At 41.8% G+C, this 17971-nt stretch overlaps 1 protein-coding gene and 1 pseudogene across 1 annotated transcript in view; both read left to right on the forward strand.

Moving 5' to 3' along the window:
* Nucleotides 1-17971, forward strand: part of SV2C (synaptic vesicle glycoprotein 2C) — a 243105-nt gene that overhangs the window by 181432 nt on the left and 43702 nt on the right. The gene's annotated exons all lie outside the window — the stretch shown is intronic.
* Nucleotides 15546-17019, forward strand: LOC103007542 (G2/mitotic-specific cyclin-B1-like; annotated as a pseudogene).

The raw sequence follows: 17971 nt of genomic DNA on the forward strand, positions 1-17971 counted from the left end.
CTAGTGCTGACCAGGAAATTCCAGGCTGACCAGTTTAGATTATATTCCTGGGGAAGTTTGAAACTGCTATTAGGTTAGATATTAGTTCGGTTTGGTGATGTGGACTTAGCACAGGTGACTCCATTTTAGTCCTGTTGTCTCCTTTTTAACAAAGACAATGTCTGATGCATATGTGCTCGAATAATCCATGTGAAATACACAGGTTGCCCCCAACATATTGTGAACCAAGGTTGCATACTTCAAAACTCTTTGTGAATGAAACTTCTCCTTTTCCCAAGACTCTTACTAAATCTTCTCATGGCTTCAGTAAATGCTAATAATTGTACTCAATCCAAAATGTTAATTATGTTTATCTCTGGGTGATGAAACTTGGGGTGATTTGCTTTCTTTTACATTGTATTCTATATTGCTTGAATTTGCCACCTAAGCATGTATTGTTTTTATAACTAGGAAACAACAACAAAATGCTATTTGAGGGTAAAGTAAAGTGATCAAAAGAATCCTTTTGAATCAAGTCTACCCTCTTCCAGGTCATACCAGACAAATGAGACTCTCAGGGTTGATTTTTATTTCTTTTAGAACGATCCCCCGCCCAACCGCGCCCCATCGCCCAGTGGATTTTAGTTTGTCTACAATTTTTAGTACTCACTGTCAGGAAGTTCTCTGCTAACCGAAGATTTCGAGCTTTTCCCTATCCCATGGAAAGAGGAAAAACAGCTGTTCAATAGTAAGGCTATTATTAAGTTCTGTGGTTCTCGTTACTAATTTCTAATACATCAAGGTGACCAAAGATTTTTTTTCATACAAGAAAGCTTTTTCCCTGCCAGGAATTGTCAGAACCATAATGCTTTAACTCTTAAGATATGTTTCTAGCTCAATAGTTTCTGTTTAGTCTCTGTTTTCCCAGACAAGGATTCATGAATGTTCTCTGGTTATAATGATATGAAGTGGTTTGAATATCAGACCCGTGAGTCTGAAGAGCATCTTCTCACATCATTCATTTCTCCCATGTCCCTGTCCTTCTCTGCCCCAGCATGTCCATCGTGTTTCTTTCCCTCGGCCCTGATTTTAGAGTCCTTTTCTCATACTGCCCCTCACAGACTCACACTTCTTTCTTTATTGTGACCCCAGAGTCGCCCTCAGGCCCCACTGTCCCAACTTGGGTCTGTATCCAAGTAAGTAGGCATTTCTTTGCTCCATCAGACTCTGCCTGCCCACATCTCAGATTGTGGGATGGTTTCAAATAACATTCCATCTGCTGCACCATGCTTGTGCCCATTAAAACCAAACCCCCTTGCCCGGTGAAATCCATATGAGCTGTCACACCAGCTCATCCCCGGGATTCTGCTAAGCCCTGGTCCACTAGAGGATGGACTGCCTCACTTCAGCCCCTCATAGATACAAAGTACACTGTCAAGATTGTTTTTCCTGATCCCTTTTTATTTATTTACTTTCTAAAAGATTTTTTTGATGTGGACCATTTTTAAAGTCTTTATTGAATTCGTTACAATATTACTTCTCTTTTATGTTTTGGTTTTTTGGCCGCGAGGCATGTGGGATCTTAGCTCCCCAACCAAGGATCGAACCTGCACCCCCTGCATTGGAAGGCGAAGTTAACCACTGGACCACCAGGGAAGTCCCCCTGGTCCCTTTTTAAAAACTCAAAACCTAACAAAGAGGTGGCGGGTAGGTTGCAGAATATGTGCTAGGGTCTTTTTATGAAACGGTGGGCAAGGATTTCCACTTTATTTTTTTTTTTAATTTTTGAATTTTATTTTATTTATTTTTTTAATACAGCAGGTTCTTATTAGTTATCCATTTTATACACATTGGTGTATACATGTCAATCCCAATCTCCCAACTCATCCCACCACGACCCCTGCCTCTTTCCCCCCTTGGTGTCCATACGTTTGTTCTCTACATTTGTGTCTCTATTTCTGCCCTGCAAACCAGTTCATCTGTACCATTTTTCTAGGTTCCATATATATGTGTTAATATACGATATTTGTTTTTCTCTTTCTGACTTACTTCACTCTGTATGACAGTCTCTAGATCCATCCACGTCTCTACAAATGACCCAATTTCATTCTTTTTTATGGCTGAGTAATATTCCATTGTATATTTGTACCACATCTTCTTTATCCATTCATCTGTCGATGGGCATTTAGGTTGCTTCCATGACCTGGCTATTGTAAATAGTGCTGCAGTGAACATTGGGGTGCATGTGTTTTTATGAATTATGGTTTTCTCTGGGTATATGCCCAGTAGTGGGATTGCTGGGTCATATGGTAATTCCATTTTTAGTTTTTTAAGGAACCTCCATACTGTTCTCCATAGTGGCTGTATCAATTTACATTCCCACCAACAGTGCAAGAGTGTTCCCTTTCCTCCACACCCTCTCCAGCATTTGTTGTTTGTAGATTTTCTGATGATGCCCATTCTAACTGGTGTGAGGTGATAACTCATTGTAGTTTTGATTTGCATTTCTCTAATAATTAGTGATGTTGAGCATCTTTTCATGTGCTTCTTGGCCATCTGTATGTCTTCTTTGGAGAAATGTCTATTTAGCTCTTCTGCCCATTTTTGGATTGGGTTTTTTGTTTTTTTAATATTGAGCTGCATGAACTGTTTATATATTTTGGAGATTAATCCTTTGTCTGTTGATTCATTTGTTGATTCATTCAAATATTTTCTCCCATTCTGAGGGTTGTCTTTTCATCTTGTTTGTAGTTTCCTTTGCTTTGCAAAAGCTTTTAAGTTTCATTAGGTCCCATTTGTTTATTTTTGTTTTTATTTCCATTACTCTAGGAGGTGGATCAAAAAAGATCTTGCTGTGATTTATGTCAAAGAGCGTTCTTCCTATGTTTTCCTCTAAGAGTTTTATAGTGTCCAGTCTTACATTTAGGTCTCTAATCCGTTTTGAGTTTATTATTGTATGTGGTGTTAGGGACTGTTCTAATTTCATTCTTTTACATGTAGCTGTCCAGTTTTCCCAGAACCACTTATTGAAGAGACTGTCTTTTCTCCATTGTATACCCTTGCCTCCTTTGTCATAGATTAGTTCACCATAGGTGCGTGGGTTTACCTCTGGGCTTTCTATCCTGTTCCATTGATCTATATTTCTATTTTTGTGCCAGTACCATATTGTCTTGATTACTGTAGGTTTGTAGTATAGTCTGAAGTCAGGGAGTCTGATTCCTCCAGCTCCATTTTTTTCCCTCAAGACTGCTTTGGCTATTCGGGGTCTTTTGTGTCTCCATACAAATTTTAAGATTTTTTTGTTCTAGTTCTGTTAAAAAAAAATACCATTGGTAATTTGATAGAGACTTATTGAATGTGTAGATTGCTTTGGGTACTATAGTCATTTTCACAATATTGATTCTTCCAATCCAAGAACGTGGTATATCTCTCCATCTGTTTGTGTCATCTTTAATATCTTTCATCAGTGTCTTATAGTTTTCTGCATACAGGTCTTTTGTCTCCCTAGGTAGGTTTATTCCTAGGTATTTTATTCTTTTTGTTGCAGTGGTAAATGGGAGTGTTTCCTTAATTTCTCTTTCAGATTTTTCATCATTAGTGTATAGGAATGCAAGAGATTTCTGTGCATTAATTTTGTATCCTGCAACTTTACCAAATTCATTGATTAGCTCTAGTATTTTTCTGGTGGCATCTTTAGGATTCTCTATGTATAGTATCATGTCATCTGCAAACAGTGACAGTTTTACTTCATCTTTTCCAATTTGTATTCCTTTTATTTCTTTTTCTTCTCTGATTGCCATGGCTAGGACTTCAAAACTAAGTTGAATCATAGTGGCGAAAGTGGACATCCTTGCCTTGTTCCTGATCTTAGAGGAAGTGCTTTCAGTTTTTCACCATTGAGAGTGATGTTTGCTGTGGGTTTGTCCTATATGGCCTTTATTATGTTGAGGTAGGTTCCCTCTATGCCCACTTTCTGGAGAGTTTTTATCAGAAATGGGTGTTGAATTTCGTCAAAAGCTTTTTCTGCATCTATTGAGATGATCATATGGTTTTTATTCTTCAGTTTGTTAATATGGTGTATCACATTGATTGATTTGCGTATATTGAAGAATCCTTGCATCCCTGGGATAAATCCCACTTGATCATGGTGTATAATCCTTTTAATGTTGGATTCTGTTTGCTAGTATTTTGTTGAGGATTTTTGCATCTATATTCATCAGTGATATTGGTCTGTAATTTTCTTTTTTTTGTAGTATCTTTGGTTTTGGTATCAGGGTGATGGTGGCCTCATAGAATGAGTTTGGGAGTGTTCCTTTCTCTGCAATTTTTTGGAAGAGTTTGAGAAGGATGGGTGTTAGCTCTTCTCTAAATGTCTGATAGAATTCACCTGTGAAGCCATCTGGTCCTGGACTTTTGTTTGTTGGAAGATTTTAATCACAGTTTCAATTTCATTCCATGTGATTGGTCTGTTCATATTTTCTATTTCTTCCTGGTTCAGTCTTGGAAGGTTATACCTTTCTAAGAATTTGTCCATTTCTTCCAGGTTGTCCATTTTGTTGGCATAGAGTTGCTTGTAGTAGTCTCTTAGGATGCTTTGTATTTCTGCGGTGTCTGTTGTAACTTCTCCTTTTTCATTTCTAATTTTATTGATTTGAGTCCTCTCCCTCTTTTTGTTGATGAGGCTGGCTAATGGTTTATCAATTTTGTTTATCTTCTCAAAGAACCAGCTTTTAGTTTTATTGATCTTTGGTATTGTCTTCTTTGTTTCTATTTCATTTATTTCTGCTCTGATCTTTATGATTTCTTTCCTTCTGCTAACTTTGGGTTTTGTTTGTTCTTCTTTCTCTAGTTCCTTTAGGTGTAAGGTTCGATTGTTTATTTGAGATTTTTATTGTTTCTTGAAGTAGGCTTGTATTGCTATAAACTTCCCTCTTAGAACTGCTTTTGCTGCATCCCATAGGTTTTGGATTGTCGTGTTTTCATTGTCATTTGTCTCTAGGTATTTTTCGATTTCCTCTTTGATTTCTTCAGTGATCTCTTGGTTATTTAGTAATGTATTGTTTAACCTCCATGTGTTTGTGTTTTTTACATTTTTTTCCCTGTAATTGATTTCTAATCTCATAGCGTTGTGGTCAGAAAAAATGCTTGATATGATTTCAATTTTCTTAAATTTACTGATTTGCAACCCAAGATGTGATCTATCCTGGAGAATGTTCTGTGTGCACTTGAGAAGAAAGTGTAATATGCTGTTTTTGGATGGAATGTCCTACAAATATCAATTAAATCTATCTGGTCTATGGTGTCATTTAAAGCTTGTGTTTCCTTATTAATTTTCTGTTTGGATGATCTGTCCATAGGTGTCAGTGAGGTGTTAAAGTCCCCCACTATTATTGTGTTACTGTCGATTTCCTCTTTTAGAGCTGTTAGCAGTTGGCTTATGTATTGAGGTGCTCCTATGTTGGGTGCATAAATATTTACAATTGTTATATCTTCTTCTTTGATTGATCCCTTGATCATTATGTAGTGTCCTTCCTTGTGTCTTGTAACATGCTTTATTTTAAAGTCTATTTTATCTGATATGAGAATTGCTACTCCAGCTTTCTTTTGATTTCCATTTGCATGGACTATCTTTTTCCATCCCCTCACTTTCAGTCTGTATGTGTCCCTAGGTCTGAAGTGGGTCTCTTGTAGACAGCATATATATGGGTCTTGTTTTTGTATCCACTCAGCGAGCCTGTGTCTTTTGATTGGAGCATTTAATCCATTCACATTTAAGGTAATTATCAATATGTATGTTCCTATGACCATTTTCTTAATTGTTATTGTAGGTCCTTTTCTTCTCTTGTGTTTCCCACTTAGAGAAGTTCCTTTAACATTTGTTGTAGAGCTGGTTTGGTGGTGCTGAATTCTCTTAGCTTTTGCTTGTCTGTAAAGCTTTTGATTTCTCCATCAAATCTGAATGTGATCCTTGCCGGGTAGAGTAATCTTGGTTGTAGGGTCTTCCTTTTCCTCATTTTGAATATATCATGCCACTCCCTTCTGGCTTGTAGAGTTTCTGCTGAGAAATCAGCTGTTAACCTTATGGGAGTTCCCTTGTATGTTATTTGTCATTTCTCCCTTGTTACTTTCAATAATTTTTCTTTGTCTTTAATTTTTGTCAATTTGATTACTATGTGTCTCGACGTGTTTCTCCATGGGTTTATCCTGCCTGGGACTCTCTGTGCTTCCTGGGCTTGGATGGCTATTTCCTTTCCCATGTTAGGGAAGTTTTCGACTATAATCTCTTCAAATATTTTCTTGGGTCCTTTCTCTCTCTCTTCTCCTTCTGGGACCCCTATAATGTGAATGTTGTTGTGTTTAATGTTGTCCCAGAGGTCTCTTAGGCTGTCTTCATTTCTTATCATTCTTTTTTGTTTTTTTGGTATAAATTTATTTATTTATTTTTGGCTGCATTGGGTCTTCATTGCTGCGCACGGGCTTTCTCTAGTTACAGCGAGTGGGGGCTACTCTTCGTTGCGGTGCGTGGGCTCCTCATTGCAGTGGCTTCTCTTGTTGTGGAGCACAGGCTCGAGGCATTCAGACTTCAGTAGTCTTATCACGCAGGCTCAGTAGTTGTGGCTCCTGGGCTCTAGAGCACAGCGTCAGTAGTTGTGGTGCATGGGCTTAGTTGCTCCGTGGCATGTAGGATCTTCCTGGACCTGGGCTCAAACCCGTGTCCTCTGCATTGGCAGGCGGATTCTTAACCACTGCGCCACCAGGGAAGTCCTCTTCTCATTCTTTTTTCTTTATTGTGTTCCACGGCAGTGAATTCCACCATTCTGTCTTCCAGGTCACTTATCCATTCTTCTGCCTCAGTTATTCTGCTATTGATTCCTTCTAGTGTATTTTTCATTTCAGTTATTGTATTGTTCATCTCTGTTTGTTTGTTCTTTAATTCTTCTAGGTCTTTGTTAAACATTTCTTGCGTCATCTCGGTCTTTGCCTCCATTCTTTTTCCGAGGTCCTGGATCATCTTCACTCTCATTATTCTGAATTCTTTTCCTGGAACGTTGCCTATCTCCACTTCATTTAGTTGTTTTTCTGCAGTTTTATCTTGTTCCTTCATCTGGTACATAACCCTCTACCTTTTCATCTTGTCTGTCTTTCTGTGAATGTGGTTTTTGTTCCATAGGCTACAGGATTGTAGTTCTTCTTGCTTCTATTGTCTGCCCTCTGGTGGATGAGGGTATCTAAGAGGCTTGTGTAAGTTTCCTGATGGGAGGGACTGGTGGTGGGTCGAGCTGACTGTTGCTCTGTTGGGCAGAGCTCAGTAAAACTTTAATCCGCTTGACTGCTGATGGGTGGGGCTGGGTTCCCTCCCTGTTGGTTGTTTGGCCTGAGGCAACCCAACACTGGAGCCTACCTGGGCTCTTTGGTGGGGCTAATGACAGACTCTGGGAGGGCTCACGCCAAGGAATACTTCCCAGAACTTCTGCTGCCAGTGTCCTTGTCCTCAAGGTGAAACACAGCCACCCCCCGCCCCTGCAGGAGACCCCCCAACACCAGCAGGTAGGTCTGGTTCAATCTCCTATGGGGGTCACTGCTCCTTCCCCCTGGGTCCCGATGCACACACTACTTTGTGTGTGCCCTCCAAGAGTGGAGTCTCCGTTTCCCCCAGTCCTGTCAAAGTCTACAATCAAATCCCTCTAGACTTCAAAGTCTGATTCTTTGGGAATTCCTCCTCCCATTGCCAGACCTCCAGGTTGGGAAGCCTGACTTGGGGCTCAGAACCTTCACTCCAGTGGGTGGACTTCTGTGGTATAATTGTTCTCTAGTTTGTGAGTCACCCACCCAGCAGTTATGGGGTTTGATTTTATTGTGATTGCGCCCCTCCTACCGTCTCACTGTGGCTTCTCCTTTGTCTTTGGATGTGGGGTATCTTTTTTGGTGAGTTCCAGTGTCTTTCTGTCGATGATTGTTCAGCAGTTAGTTGTGATTCCAGTGCTCTTGCAAGAGGGAGTGAGCGCACGTCCTTCTACTCTGCCATCTTGAACCAGTCTGTCCGGATCTTCACTTTAAACAATACTGATCTCCAGCCCTTAAGGGCTCCACCTTATATTCTAACCCTCACTAGGCTGCTTTGTGCTTCGGCTGCCCCTGGCTGGGTCTCTGGCCCTCAGAGCTGGAGGGCACCCTGCCTTTCCAATCTATGTATTCATCCCCCCAGGGCAGGTACCCTGCCAGGTCTAATTTAAGAGTGCAGCAGTTGACTTAGAATGCATGTGAACGAGAACCCTGAAGGAAAGAAAAAGCGCAACAGCTTTCGTGGGCTTAGCTTTTAGGACAGGCAGGAGTCTGACTTGATTCCAGCTTCCCCTCAGACTTGCAGGTAAAGGTCAGCAGGAAAAAGCCTTTTAAAAGCACCTCATCTCTGTATCCTGTGAACCCAGGGTGCCCCCCAGTGTTGGTTAGGGTTAATCACAGTCTACCATTTCTTAGAACACCCTAGAATGGACGAGGGGTGCATTTTAGCTTTGTAATTTGTGCCTGTCCTGATTTAATGTCAGAAGCTTTTCCTTCCTTTGTCACCTCTGGAAACTCAGAGACTATCAGAGAGCTCATGAGGTATTTTTTAAAACTCTGTTTGGTTTGCCTTTGTGCAAACTGGACTCTGATGGAAGGAGAGTGTTTCCATGGAAACTCATTTCCCAGCCAGAATACCGCCCACTCCCAAATCTTTTTTTTTGATCTGCCTCCCCTTTAACATGTCACTACGTTCATCTTTTCAAGGCCTTCATGAAACTAACAAACACTGGCCAGTTCACATCTTCACCTTGCCCTCAGAAGACAAAGGCATTTATAAAACAGACTTGACCAGCAAATTACCTTCTGGTTACTAAGCTTGTCAGTCTCTAAAATTGCACTTGAACTTCTTCAACCTGCCTCCTACCAAATGAAAATGACTGCTAGACTTCTGAAAACCTTTTTTTAAATCTTCCTTAATCTAACTCTATATCAAAGCGCACCTCCACTTTGTTTATCCAGACGGGTTGTCAGACTTCACACCAACCTCCAGGCATCCGTGGTATTTAGAAACCTCCACAAGTGTTCTTTGGCCACCAAACTTCGAGAGCCCCTGAGTTAAGCAAAGAAATTACTTGCTTTCCCTACTTATCTATTAATCTTATTAATTAACATGTAATCTTATTCAATAATCTCACAATTATTGCTGCCTCTGGGGCTAAATGTTCTTTCTAGCTTGTGTGTGTGTGTGTGTGTGTGTGTGTGTGTGTGTGTGTGTGTGTGTGTCAGGAGTTTGGCTAGGAGATATACGGTAGAAGGTGAAGTCCTCATTGAGGTCACAAAATTCGGAACTATCTCTTCTGTAGTTTGAATCCTTAGAAACAGTAACTCTGAACTGTGTGGTGGTTCACTGCAGGCTGTAGTTTGTATTTGATGCATCTAGATGGCTGCTGGAGACCATTCTGGGCAGCATAGCATGGTCACGATCAGAAGGGCAACTGCCTCAGGAAATCTCCCTTTGGCAAGGAGGAATGGCCTGCGTTTCCTTAGTCCCCAGGGTTAGGAACTGCCTCTTCAAGAGTTACCTTTGTCCAGGAGAGCTTGGCCAAGAGAGTGGAAGGAGCTTCAGTATGGAACCTGAGCCCTGCCTGGCCTTTGATCACCTCTGCTGTTAAAAGCAAAAAAAATGTTGTCTGTTCAGACACAACCAGTTGACATAGTGCTAAGCCCAAAGCAATACAGTTTGAATGCTTCCAAATCAGATTAGTTTATAAAGTATCTAGTCCTATGCCTGGAGCTTTGGTATATTACTGATAATGTAATCTTGCTCCTGTTGTCATCTGACCACTCTTTGTTAAATTGAGGTTGTAATTTACATGCAAAAAGATTCCTCTTATGTGTACCGTTCTGCGGATTTTGACAATTGTATACATCCATGTAACCACCACCCAAATCAAGATAAATAGGATATTATACCCATTTTCAATCAGTCCCTCCACTCCCCACCCCAAAGTCAACCACTATTCTGATTTCTATAGCCAAAGATTAGTTCTGCCCATTACTGAATTTCACAGAAATAAAGTATGGAACTTTCTGGCTTCTTTAACTCAGCATAATGTTTTAAAAATTCATTGAAAAATTCATAACATTGCATGTATCAGCAGTTCATTACTTTTTATTGTAAAATAGTATCCCTTTATATAGATTCACATAATGTGTTCCTCCATTCTCCCATTGATGGACATTTGAGTTGCCTGCAGTTTTATGTGGGGCTTTTTTGGGGGGAGGAGAGGGGTTAATTTTAATTTTCCTAAAGGCTGCTTTCTGACCATTTTTATACAAGTCTTTTGAGCAGCTTCAGCTCTGCTTACATTTTCATTTCTCTTCGATAAATACCCAGGAGTAGGATTTCTGGATCACAGGGTAGATGTGTGTTTAATTTTTTAAGAAACTGCCAGTTCTCTAAAGTTGTACCATTTTACACTCTCACCAGTAATGTCTGAGAGTTCCAGTTGCCCCACATCCTTGCCAGCCTTAGGTGGGCACGGAATGGTATCTCATTGTGGTTTTCATTTGCATGACCCTGAAGACTAATGATGTTGAACAATGGTAATTCAGTGCTAAGGCTGATTTTTTTTTTTTAATCTTCAGTTTTTAAATCTATAAAGGGGGTTGTAGCCATGTCCCAGTGGAGCCTAAGCTGAGTATATTATCTGAGCATATCTGAAAGGCTGGTCATTGCGTGCGCATAGGGTCTCTGACTGCTTAGGGGAGGAGGAGCCACCTGGGATACAAGGAGCTCAAGACAGGAAAAAGGGAATCTTGATACTGGATTCAGTGGGTAGACAAAAGGGGAATCACTAATGGGCAAGTTCAAAAAAGAATGGGGAGAGTGGAAAGGTTGAGGCTGCAGTAAAGCATTTCATTGTTGAGGTGGATTTACTGAGCCATCCTCCAGGACACTGGAAAATTAAGCAGCAGGGTTTGAGGAGGAGATCAGGCAGGAGGGAAGAAAAGGTGAGTCATTATGGATGGTGGCTAGGAGTGCTGAGAGAAGGTAGTGAACTTTGGTGATGGTGATACCACGGGGCTGGATGATGCATGGGAACGGAGAGGTGGACTCCAGGACGCAGGGGCTGAGACGACCCGAAGAGAATACATGTTTCCCAGAGTTCTGACTGCAGGTCTTTGGAACCCAGTGTGGGCCCGTCCCGCTGAATGGCCACGGCTCTACCAGAGTAACCTTGTTGGGAGAGGTGGTTAAAGCCAGGTGCTTTTACTAATGGCACTGTTTCCCCATTCCTGAGGATTAGCAGGGAATTTTAAGAGCAAACTTTCCCACACTATGAAGCAAGAACACAAATGCTATAGGAAGTAGATGGTTATTACCTTTTTTTTGGTAATGAGCATTTATAAGCTGCAGGTGTTATCAGAAAGCATTTGATGGAGAATGCTGCCCTCTACCAAAACCCCAGGGGGAAAACACATTCCTTTGTTCTTCTTATTGTGTGCCACCTGTACTTGTTCTTTAGGGTGTGTTTAAAAGCATATGAGGAGAAAAAAATGGCAACCCCTGTAGATCAATTTCATAGCAAAAAAAAAAAAATCAAAAGAGCTTAAAACTTAATAACAAAAACTAACATAAAAACAAAATGCATTCATACAGGAATGAAATCTAAAGTCTTCTGAAGTCTGTTTCCAAACCTCTGTCTGAAAACGAGTTTTAAAATATCCTTATTATCTCTATCAATTTTGAGTACTTGCGCCACAGATGGGCGCGGTGACTAGTTTACAGCAGGATCTCATCCTGGGCACTATTGACGTTTGGGCTGGATAATTCTTTGGGGGTGGAAGAGCTGTCCTGTGCATTATAAAATATTTAGCAGTATCCCTGGCCTCTGCCCACTAGATGCCAGTAGTAACCCTCCTCCCCCAAGCTCATGGTAATCAAAACCGTCTCCAGACATTGCCAAATGTCTCCTAAGATATGATTACCATATTTAGCAAATAAAAATGCAACTAGGGTGCCTAGTTAAATATGAATTTTATAGACCCACAGACAGAAAACAAACTTATGGTTACCAAGGGGGAAAGGGATAAATTAGGAGGTTGGGATTAACTTATACATCCTACTAAATATAAAATAGATAACCAACGAGGACCTACTGTATAGCACAGGGAACTATACTCAATATTTTGTAATAACCTATAAGGGAAAAGAATCTGAAAAAGAATAGATATCTATTTATGTATAACTGAATCACTGTGCTGTACACCTGAAACTAACACAACATTGTAAATCAACTAGACTTGAATTTTTAAAAAGTGAATGTCAGATAAACAGCAAATAATTTTTAGTGTAAGTATGCCCCAAATAGTGCATGGGACATACTTTTTTTTTTCTTTTTAGTTTATTTATTTTTGGCTGCGTTGGGTCTTCGTTGCTGCGTGCGGACTTTCTCTAGTTGCGGTGAGCGGGGGCTACTCTTCGTTGTGGTGCGCGGGCTTCTCATTGCGGTGGCTTGTCTTGTTGCGGAGCATGGGCTCTAGGCGCGCGGGCTTCAGTAGTTGTGGCACGTGGGCTCTAGGGCGCAGGCTCAGTAGTTGTGACGCACGGGCTTAGTTGCTCCGCGGCATGTGAGATCTTCCCGGACCAGGGCTGGAACCCATGTCCCCTGCATTGGCAGGCGGATTCTTAACCACTGTGCCACCAGGGAAGTCTGCATGGGACATACTTATACTAAAAAATTTTTAGATCGAATATGACTGGTGACCTGACTTTATCTGGCCACCCTGCGGTGGGGGATCGGGATGGCAGGGAAAGCAGGATCGTTGATGCATTAAACAAGATGATGTGCGTGAGGTACCTGGCACATGGTGAGTATACCATAAATATTCTGGGAATCTGCTACAGGCCTTGAATGCACTTCATCCGTATCCCGCCTGGAGGCTGCAGTTGGAAGCTCAAGGCTTCCTGTCCTTTACCACAACTGTAGTCAGAGTGGGGTGCGCCATCATGAGGAGAAAGGGAGCCCACGTGTGAATCTGTAAGCGCTGGTACTAGCGTTCCGGTTAAAGCTGGTTTTATAGCTGCTCTGCTGGGGCAGCAGTCTGCCTGTGATCTAGTGCTCTGTCACCGTGGGCTCCCTGAGTTATTACACCATTTCTCTTAAGTAGCAGCCAGAGAAGGTGACGTTGAGTGAAAAACTGCTGCGCTTGTCCCAGACTCAGTCACTCTGGGTTTGATTTTTCTGGCGCCACAGCCCTAGAAAACCATTCTCTGGGATGCACCAGGACCAATCATTTCCACAGTCGGTAGCAGTGAGGACCTTCTTTCTGGGCCAAGATTAATGACCCAAGCAATCAGCCTTTCCAGAGAGCAAAGGTGAAATGTAACTCTGGGTAGATGCCTGACATTTTGAAACAAAGGGAAAGGGGGTGGGGGGGCGGGTGAGGAGAAATAGCATTTGTATGTCTCACACAGGGTCATAAATCAGGATGGGCAAGAGTGAACTGGGTTTCTGCCAACAATTGAACTGATTTGGGTTCCTATGTTTTATCTTCAAACAATCTGTATGAAACATGCTTTAAAGACATAAGAAGTGCCCCTTTGAGTTACATATTAGTATATGAACTCTTGAGAGTTTTACTTTTCCAAAAGGAAGTCCAGTTTGTGTGGGAGAAGTCTTAAGTCTGTCCATGAGAAAATACACTCGTTGCTCTAGAGGGAAGCCAAGCTATAACATTAGAAACTGGGGGAAATGAAGAAGTATTGGCAAAGTGTACAAACTTTCAGTTGTAAGTTGAATAAGTTCTGGGGATCTAATATGACTATAGTTCTATGTGTGTCATAGTGACAATAGATAAATAATTCTGTATTGTATACTTGAAATTTGTGGAGTAGATCTTAAATGTGGGTTGATGTATATGTGTATTAACTTGATTATGGTAATCATTTCACAAGCTATATATATATCAAATCATCACATTGCACACCTTAAACATGTATATTTTAAAATTGTCCATCATACATCAATAAAGCTGGAATAAACAAAAAAACAAAAATTGTAAAGACTTCCTTGGTGGTCCAGTGGTTAAGACTCCGCATTTCCACTGCCGGGGTCGCGGGTGTGATCCCTGGTTGGGGAACTAAGATCCCACATGCCATGTGGTGCGACCAAGAAATAAAAAAAATTTTTTTAAATTGTAAAGCAGTTCCAACATATTTCAAAATACCACCATGCATGATCTCCTACCACAAGGAAATTCAGCTAGAAATCAGTTACCAAAACAAAACTCCATATATTTGGAAATTAGGAAATATAATGATATATTTCCAAAAAGTCAGTTTTGAAGGTATTAGGCAAGTACTCTGATTTTAAAGGAATCCAAGAACAGGTTATTTATTGATTAACTAAATAAGCATTTGTTGAGTGACTACTCTTTGCCACGTTTTGTACTAAAGATGAATAAGACACGGCCCCTGCCCTCCAGGAAGAGACTTGCCGATGAATGGTCACTCTCCTCTGCGGCTTTTCTCTGTGTCAGGCACCATGCTAAGGGCTGTGGGAATTCACAGGATCCCAAGATAGCTCAGTGGGGGAAGTGAATACTTTTTAATGTGTCTGGAAGAATTTACAGAGGATGTTCCTCTCTACTGGGTTAATAGAAGACTGAAGTTTAGGAGTTCTCCAAACTGACAAGGATGGGGAAGGGTAAAGATGCAAACATGTTGCACAGCAGGTAGCAAAGATTGGAAGGAGGGATTTCTGAGGAATGAGGCTGGAGAGATGGACAGGAGCCAGGTCTTGGAGGGCCCTGTGGCCACACTAAAGAATCTGAGCTTTATCCTGAAGGGCCAGTGGAGAACCACTAAAACGTTTCAAGCTAGTAAGTGAGTTTGTGATTCCGTTTTTCTTACGGAAAGATCTCTTGAAGGTACATGGAAGATAGATTAGACTAGGCAGGTTGGAAGCTGGTTGGAGGCTCTGTTAAAGAGAGGTGGTATTCAAATAACAAATGCTGGCGAGGGTGTGGAGAGAACTGTACACTGTTGGTGGGAATGTAGATTGGTGCAGCCACTGTGGAAAACAGTACTTCCCTGGTGGCACAGTGGATAAGACTCAACGCTCCCAATGCAGGGGGCCCAGGTTCGACCCCTGGTCAGGGAACTAGATCCCACATGCATGCCGCAACTGAGAGTTCGCATGCCACAACTAAGGAGCCCGTGTGCTGCAACTAAGGAGCCCATGTAGTGCAACTAAGGAGCTGGCGAGCCACAACTAAGGAGCCTGCTGGCCGCAACTAAGACCCAGTGAAGACAAATGAATAAATAAATACTAAAAAAAAAAAAAAAAAGAAGGAAATCTGAAAATAGAACCACCATATGACCCAGCAATTCCACTCTTGGGTATATATCTGAAGAAAAAAACGAAAACAACTACTTCAAAAAGGTACATGAGGGAATGGCTGTTGGCCTGCAGTGGGTTCAAGGTCCCCGGCTGGTCAGGGGCTCCCGTGCTCTGCTTCTCCCCACTGAGCTGCTGCCTGGTGCAGAGGAAGCCATGGCGCTCCGGATCACCAGGGTGAGCTGCTAGGGACGGTGAACAAACGCGGCTTTCCTGGCTCACTGCGTCTCCTCTCCCTATCTCGCCTGCTGGAGCTCCCCTGGCAGGAATGGACCGGGACAGATTTGGGTGGAGGATGGCGGTCGGTGGGCCCCTAAAATGGTGGGAGAGTTTGGGGTGCAGACGGATGGAAAGAGGAAGAACACGAAAATTAATGCTGAAAATAAGGTGAAGGTCAGTATGGCAGGCACAAAGCGTGTGTCTGTGGCCACTGTTGCAGCCTCGAAGCCCGGGCTGAGGCCAAGAACAGCTCTTGGAGACATCGGCAACAAAGTCAGTGAACAGCCACAGGTCAAACTGCCCCTGAAAAAGGAAGCAGAAACTTAAGGTCCTGGAAATGTTATTGCTAAAATCTACCAAAACCTCTGGAAAAGGCTCCCGTGCCTGTGCCAGAGCCCCAAACGGAGCTGGATCTGGAGCCAGAGCCAGAAGCCAAGCCTGTTAAAGAAGAGAAACTTCCCCCTGAGCCTATTTTGGTTGATACTCCCTCTCCAAACCCCATGGAAACATCTGGCTGTGCCCCTGCAGAAGAGTATCTGTGCCAGGCTTTCTCTGATGTAATTCTTGCAGTGAATGATGTGGATGCAGAAGACGGAGCGGATCCAAACCTTTGTAGTGAATATGTAAAAGATATCTATGCTTATCTGAGACAACTTGAGGAAGAGCAAGCAGTCAGACCAAAATACCTACTGGGCTGTGAAGTCACTGGAAACATGAGAGCCATCCTAATTAACTGGCTAGTGCAGGTTCAAATGAAATTCAGTTACTCCAGGAGACCATGTACATGACTGTTTCCATTATTGATCAGTTCATGCAGGATAATTGTGTGCCCAAGAAGATGCTGCAGCTGGTTGGTGTCACTGCATGTTTATTGCAAGCAAATATGAGGAAATGTACCCTCCAGAAATTGGTGACTTTGCCTTTGTGACTGACAACACTTACACTAAGTACCAAATCAGACAGATGGAAATGAAGATTCTAAGAGCTTTAAATTTTAGTCTGGGTCACCCTCTACCCCTGCATTTCCTTCGGAGAACATCTAAGATTGGAGAGGTTGATGCTGAGCTACAAACTTTGGCCAAATATCTGTTGGAACTGTGTTGGACTACAATATGGTGCACTTTCCTCCTTCTCAGGTTGCCGCGGGAGCTTTTTGCTTAGCACTGAAAATTATTGATAATGGTGAATGGACACCAACTCTACAGCATTACCTGTCATACACTGTCAACAATCCCTTCTTGTTGTTATGCAACACCTGGCTAAGAATATAGTCATGGTGAATCGTGGGCTTACAAAGCACATGACTATCAAGAACAAGTATGCCACATCTGAGCATGCTAAGATCAGCACTCTAGCACAGCTGAGTTCTGCGCTCGTTCAAGATTTAGCCAAGGCTGTGGCAAAGGTGTAACTTGTGAACTTTGGAATACTATAATATCTGCAAACAAAATTGGCACCATGTGCCACCTGTACATATTTTTAAAAAAAGGTACGTGCACCCCAATGCACATAGTATCATTATTTACAATAGGCAAGATATGGAAGCAACCTAAGTGTTCATCAACAGAGGAATTGATGTAGAAGATGTGGTATATGTACACAATGGAATACTATGGAGCCATAAGAAAAGAATGAAATTTTGCCATTTGCAACAATGGATTTGGAGGGTATTATGCTTAGTGAAATAGGTCAGAGAAAGGCAAATACTATATTATAATCAATTATATGTTGAATCTAAAAAATGAAACAAACTAGTGAATATAACAAAATAGAAACAGACTCACAGATATAGAGAACAAACTAGCGGTTACCAGTGGGCAGAGGGAAGGGTGGAGGGGCAAGATAGGGAAGCAGATTAAGAGATACAAACCACTATGTCTAAAATAAATAAGCTGCAAGGATATATTTTATAGCACAGCACAGCCAATATTTTATAATAACTATAAATGGAGTATATAACCTTTAAAAATTGTGAATCACTGTGTTGTATACCTGAAACATATAATATTGTACATCAGCTATTCCTAATAAAATCAACACACGTTGTTCCCAGAAGAAAAAACAGGAGATATTAAAATCATTTAACCACAGGGCATTTCCCAGTCAGAGGAGAAGAAAGCCAAAGCACTGGAACCAGGTCCTGAGGCCCCTGCTTGGTCAAGCAGCCCCTCTGTTGCTGGACCATGGGGAGATCCAAGGCTCAGGACTCCGGGCAGTACCCATGACACACATACTTCAGTATTGCAGGAGTGGGCACAGCCCTACAGATCCGCGCCAGCTGCACATCAGCCCTGTTAGGGTGAGCTGGACGAGGCCTCTGCCTGGCCTAAAGCAGAGGTGGAAAGAAAGGAACAGGTTTGGGA

The sequence above is a fragment of the Balaenoptera acutorostrata genome, chromosome 2 (genome assembly GCF_949987535.1).
Source record: "Balaenoptera acutorostrata chromosome 2, mBalAcu1.1, whole genome shotgun sequence".
Lineage (NCBI taxonomy): Eukaryota > Metazoa > Chordata > Mammalia > Artiodactyla > Balaenopteridae > Balaenoptera > Balaenoptera acutorostrata.